Source organism: Calliopsis andreniformis, unplaced genomic scaffold (assembly GCF_051401765.1).
Source record: "Calliopsis andreniformis isolate RMS-2024a unplaced genomic scaffold, iyCalAndr_principal scaffold0004, whole genome shotgun sequence".
NCBI classification, from domain to species: Eukaryota; Metazoa; Arthropoda; class Insecta; order Hymenoptera; family Andrenidae; genus Calliopsis; species Calliopsis andreniformis.
Window position 1 is genome coordinate 19,471,419 of NW_027480424.1, and position 7,019 is coordinate 19,478,437.

A 7,019-nucleotide genomic window follows, 5' to 3' on the forward strand; every position below is an offset into this window, starting at 1 on the left:
CCATCGTATAAAACAAATAATTGCAACCAGTGTGAAAGCTATGGTCATTTCTACGTTCCGGGCAGCCTAGGCTTCACTGTTTGGCGTTCTTCCACCACATCGGATAGCTACGGCCTCAGAAGTCAACGCCTGAAGTATAAAATACAATAAAAATACAACAGTCTTTCCATCCTATAACAGGAGTAATCTCAATCCGTGGGAAAGTGATGGTCATTTCTACGTTCCAGGCAACCTAGGCTCCACTCCAGGGCGTTGCTCCACCAGATCAAACAGGTAGGGCCTTAGAAGTCAACGCCCGAAGCATTAAATACAAAATACATAGAACAGTTTTTCCATTGTATAAAACGAATAATTGCTACCAGTGTAAAAGTTATGGTCATTCCTACGTTCCGGGCAACCTAGGCTGTACTCTAGGGCGTTGCTCTACCAGATCGAATAGCTAGGGCCTTAGAAGTCAACGCCCGAAGCATAAAATACAAAATAAATAGAACTGTTTTTCCATCGTATCAAACGAATAATTGCTACCAGTGTGAAAGTTATGGTCATTTCTACTTTCCGTGCAACCTAGGCTTCACCCTAGGGCGTTGTTCCACCAGATGGAATAGTTAGGGCCTAAGAAGTCAACGCCAGAAGCATAAAATACGATATAAATGCTACAGCTTTTCCATCGTATAAAACAAATAATTGCAACCAGTTTGATAGTGATGGTCATTTCTACGTACCGGGCAACCTAGGCTTCACTCTAGGGCGTTGCTCCACCAGATCGAATAGTTAGGGCCTTAGAAGTCAACGCCAGAAGCATAAAATACGATATAAATACAACAGCTTTTCCATCGTATAAAACAAATAATTGCAACCATTGTGAAAGTTATGGTCATTTCTACGTTCCGGGCAACCTAGGCTTCACTCTAGGGCGTTGCTCCACCAGATCAAACAGTTAGGGCCTTAGAAGTCAACGCCCGAAGCATTAAATACAAAATACATAGAACAGTTTTTCCATTGTATAAAACGAATAATTGCTACCAGTGTAAAAGTTATGGTCATTTCTACGTTCCGGGCAACCTAGGCTGCACTCTAGGGCGTTGCTGTACCAGATCGGATAGCTAGGGCCTTAGAAGTCAACGCCCGAAGCATAAAATACAAAATAAATAGAACTGTTTTTCCATCGTATAAAACGAATAATTGCTACCAGTGTGAAAGTTATGGTCATTTCTACTTTCCGTACAACCTAGGCTTCACCCTAGGGCGTTGTTCCACCAGATGGAATAGTTAGGGCCTATGAAGTCAACGCCAGAAGCATAAAATACGATATAAATGCTACAGCTTTTCCATCGTATAAAACAAATAATTGCAACCAGTTTGATAGTGATGGTCATTTCTACGTACCGGGCACCCTAGGCTTCACTCTAGGGCGTTGCTCCACCAGATCGAATAGTTAGGGCCTTAGAAGTCAACGCCAGAAGCATAAAATACGATATAAATACAACAGCTTTTCCATCGTATAAAACAAATAATTGCAACCATTGTGAAAGTTATGGTCATTTCTACGTTCCGGGCAACCTAGGCTTCACTGTATGGCGTTCTTCCACCACATCGGATAGTTACGGTCTCAGAAGTCAACGCCTGAAGTATAAAATACAATAAAAATACAACAGTCTTTGCATCCTATAACAGGAATAATTGCAACCCGTGTGAAAGGGATGGTCGTTTCTACGTTCCAGGCAACGTAGGCTTCACTCTAGGGCGTTGCTCCACCAGAGCAAACAGTTACGGCCTTGGAAGTCAACGCCCGAAGCATTAAATACAAAATAAATAGAACGGTTTTTCCATTGTATAAAACGAATAATTGCTGCCAGTGTAAAAGTTATGGTCATTTCTACGTTCCGGGCAACCTAGGCTTCACCCTAGGGCGTTGTACCACCAGATCGAATAGTTAGGGCCTAAGAAGTGAACGCCAGAAGCATAAAATACAATATAAATACAACAGTTTTTCCATCGTATAAAACGAATAATTGCAACCAGTATGAAACTTATGGTCATTTCTACGTACCGGGCAACCTAGGCTTCACACTAGGGCGTTGCTCTACCAGATCGAATAGCTAGGGCCTTAGAAGTCAACGCCCGAAGCATAAAATACAAAATAAATAGAACTGTTTTTCCATCGTATAAAACGAATAATTGCTACCAGTGTGAAAGTTATGGTCATTTCTACTTTCCGTGCAACCTAGGCTTCACCCTAGGGCGGTGTTCCACCAGATGGAATAGTTATGGCCTAAGAAGTCAACGCCAGAAACATAAAATACGATATAAATGCTACAGCTTTTCCATCGTATAAAACAAATAATTGCAACCAGCTTGATAGTGATGGTCATTTCTACGTACCGGGCAACCTAGGCTTCACTCTAGGGCGTTGCTGCACCAGATCGAATAGTTAGGGCCTTAGAAGTCAACGCCTGAAGCATAAAATACAATATAAATACAACAGCTTTGCCATCGTATAAAATCAATAATTGCAAACAGTGTGAAAGATATGGACATTTCTACGTTCAGGGCTACCTAGGCTTCACTCTATGGCGTTCTTCCACCACATCGAATAGCAACGGCATCAGAAGTCAACGCCAGAAGCATAAAATACAATATAAATATAACGGCTTTTCCATCGTATAAAACGAATAATATCAACCAGTGTGAAAGTTATGGTCATTTCTACGTTCCGGGCAACCTAGGCTTCACTCTAGGGCGTTGCTCCACCAGATCAAACAGTTAGGGCCTTAGAAGTCAACGTACGAAGCATAAAATACGATATAAATACAACAGCTTTTCCATCGTATAAAACAAATAATTGCAACCAGTGTGAAAGCTATGGTCATTTCTACGTTCCGGGCAGCCTAGGCTTCACTGTTTGGCGTTCTTCCACCACATCGGATAGCTACGGCCTCAGAAGTCAACGCCTGAAGTATAAAATACAATAAAAATACAACAGTCTTTCCATCCTATAACAGGAGTAATCTCAATCCGTGGGAAAGTGATGGTCATTTCTACGTTCCAGGCAACCTAGGCTCCACTCCAGGGCGTTGCTCCACCAGATCAAACAGGTAGGGCCTTAGAAGTCAACGCCCGAAGCATTAAATACAAAATACATAGAACAGTTTTTCCATTGTATAAAACGAATAATTGCTACCAGTGTAAAAGTTATGGTCATTCCTACGTTCCGGGCAACCTAGGCTGTACTCTAGGGCGTTGCTCTACCAGATCGAATAGCTAGGGCCTTAGAAGTCAACGCCCGAAGCATAAAATACAAAATAAATAGAACTGTTTTTCCATCGTATCAAACGAATAATTGCTACCAGTGTGAAAGTTATGGTCATTTCTACTTTCCGTGCAACCTAGGCTTCACCCTAGGGCGTTGTTCCACCAGATGGAATAGTTAGGGCCTAAGAAGTCAACGCCAGAAGCATAAAATACGATATAAATGCTACAGCTTTTCCATCGTATAAAACAAATAATTGCAACCAGTTTGATAGTGATGGTCATTTCTACGTACCGGGCAACCTAGGCTTCACTCTAGGGCGTTGCTCCACCAGATCGAATAGTTAGGGCCTTAGAAGTCAACGCCAGAAGCATAAAATACAATATAAATACAACAGCTTTGCCATCGTATAAAATGAATAATTGCAAACAGTGTGAAAGATATGGACATTTCTACGTTCCGGGCAACCTAGGCTGCACTCTAGGGCGTTGCTCTACCAGATCGGATAGCTAGGGCCTTAGAAGTCAACGCCCGAAGCATAAAATACAAAATAAATAGAACTGTTTTTCCATCGTATAAAACGAATAATTGCTACCAGTGTGAAAGTTATGGTCATTTCTACTTTCCGTACAACCTAGGCTTCACCCTAGGGCGTTGTTCCACCAGATGGAATAGTTAGGGCCTATGAAGTCAACGCCAGAAGCATAAAATACGATATAAATGCTACAGCTTTTCCATCGTATAAAACAAATAATTGCAACCAGTTTGATAGTGATGGTCATTTCTACGTACCGGGCAACCTAGGCTTCACTCTAGGGCGTTGCTCCACCAGATCGAATAGTTAGGGCCTTAGAAGTCAAAGCCAGAAGCATAAAATACGATATAAATACAACAGCTTTTCCATCGTATAAAACAAATAATTGCAACCATTGTGAAAGTTATGGTCATTTCTACGTTCCGGGCAACCTAGGCTGCACTCTAGGGCGTTGCTGTACCAGATCGGATAGCTAGGGCCTTATAAGTCAACGCCCGAAGCATTAAATACAAAATAAATAGAACAGTTTTTCCATTGTATCAAACGGATAATTGCTACCAGTGTGAAAGCTATGGTCATTTCTACGTTCCGCGCAACCTGGGCTTTACTCTAGGGCTTTGTTCCACCAGATGGAATAGTTAGGACCTAAGAAGTCAACGCCAGAAGCATAAAATACGATATAAATACAACAGCTTTTCCATCGTATAAAACAAATAATTGCAACCATTGTGAAAGTTATGGTCATTTCTACGTTCCGGGCAACCTAGGCTTCACTGTATGGCGTTCTTCCACCACATCGGATAGCTACGGCCTCAGAAGTCAACGCCTGAAGTATAAAATACAATAAAAATACAACAGTCTTTCCATCCTATAACAGGAATAATTGCAACCCGTGTGAAAGGGATGGTCGTTTCTACGTTCCAGGCAACGTAGGCTTCACTCTAGGGCGTTGCTCCACCAGAGCAAACAGTTACGGCCTTGGAAGTCAACGCCCGAAGCATTAAATACAAAATAAATAGAACGGTTTTTCCATTGTATAAAACGAATAATTGCTGCCAGTGTAAAAGTTATGGTCATTTCTACGGTCCGGGCAACCTAGGCTTCACCCTAGGGCGTTGTACGACCAGATCGAATAGTTAGGGCCTAAGAAGTGAACGCCAGAAGCATAAAATACAATATAAATACAACAGTTCTTCCATCGTATAAAACGAATAATTGCAACCAGTATGAAACTTATGGTCATTTCTACGTACCGGGCAACCTAGGCTTCACACTAGGGCGTTGCTCTACCAGATCGAATAGCTAGGGCCTTAGAAGTCAACGCCCGAAGCATAAAATACAAAATAAATAGAACTGTTTTTCCATCGTAAAAAACGAATAATTGCTACCAGTGTGAAAGTTATGGTCATTTCTACTTTCCGTGCAACCTAGGCTTCACCCTAGGGCGTTGTTCCACCAGATGGAATAGTTAGGGCCTAAGAAGTCAACGCCAGAAGCATAAAATACGATATAAATGCTACAGCTTTTCCATCGTATAAAACAAATAATTGCAACCAGTTTGACAGTGATGGTCATTTCTACGTACCGGGCAACCTAGGCTTCACTCTAGGGCGTTGCTCCACCAGATCGAATAGTTAGGGCCTTAGAAGTCAACGCCAGAAGCATAAAATACAATATAAATACAACAGCTTTGCCATCGTATAAAATGAATAATTGCAAACAGTGTGAAAGATATGGACATTTCTACGTTCCGGGCTACCTAGGCTTCACTCTATGGCGTTCTTCCACCACATCGAATAGCAACGGCTTCAGAAGTCAACGCCAGAAGCATCAAATACAATATAAATATAACGGCTTTTCCAGCGTATAAAACGAATAATATCAACCAGTGTGAAAGTTATGGTCATTTCTACGTTCCGGGCAACCTAGGCTTCACTGTACGGCGTTCCGCCACCACATCGAATAGCAACGGCCTCAGAAGTCAACGCCGGAAGCATAAAATACAATATAAATATAACGGCTTTTCCATCGTATAAAACGAATAATATCAACCAGTGTGAAAGTTATGGTCATTTCTACGTTCCGGGCAACCTAGGCTTCACTCTAGGGCGTTGCTCCACCAGATCAAACAGTTAGGGCCTTAGAAGTCAACGCCCGAAGCATAAAATACGATATAAATACAACAGCTTTTCCATCGTATAAAACAAATAATTGCAACCAGTGTGAAAGCTATGGTCATTTCTACGTTCCGGGCAACCTAGGCTTCACTGTTTGGCGTTCTTCCACCACGTCGGATAGCTACGGCCTCAGAAGTCAACGCCTGAAGTATAAAATACAATAAAAATACAACAGTCTTTCCATCCTATAACAGGAATAATTGCAACCCGTGTGAAAGTGATGGTCATTTCTACGTTCCAGGCAACCTAGGCTTCACTCCAGGGCGTTGCTCCACCAGATCAAACAGTTAGGGCCTTAGAAGTCAACGCCCGAAGCATTAAATACAAAATAAATAGAACAGTTTTTCCATTGAATCAAACGGATAATTGCTACCAGTGTGAAAGCTATGGTCATTTCTACGTTCCGCGCAACCTGGGCTTTACTCTAGGGCGTTGTTCCACCAGATGGAATAGTTAGGACCTAAGAAGTCAACGCCAGAAGCATAAGATACGATATAAATACAACAGCTTTTCCATCGTATAAAACAAATAATTGCAACGAGTGAGAAAGTTATGGTCATTTCTACGTTCCGGGCAACCTAGGCTTCACTCTATGGCGCTCTTCAACCACATCGGATAGCTACGGCCTCAGAAGTCAGCGCCTGAAGTATAAAATACAATAAAAATACAACAGTCTTTCCATCCTATAACAGGAATAATTGCAACCCGTGTGAAAGGGATGGTCATTTCTACGTTCCAGGCAGCCTAGGCTTCACTCTAGGGCATTGCTCCACCAGAACAAACAGTTAGGGCCTTAGAAGTCAACGCCCGAAGCATTAAATACAAAATGAATAGAACGGTTTTTCGATTGTATAAAACGAATAATTGCTGCCAGTGTAAAAGTTATGGTCATTTCTACGTTCCGGGCAACCTAGGCTTCACCCTAGGGCGTATTACCACCAGATCGAATAGTTAGGGCCTAAGAAGTGAACGCCAGAAGCATAAAATGCAATATAAATACAACAGTTTTTCCATCGTATAAAACGAATAATTGCTACCAGTGTGAAAGTTATGGTCA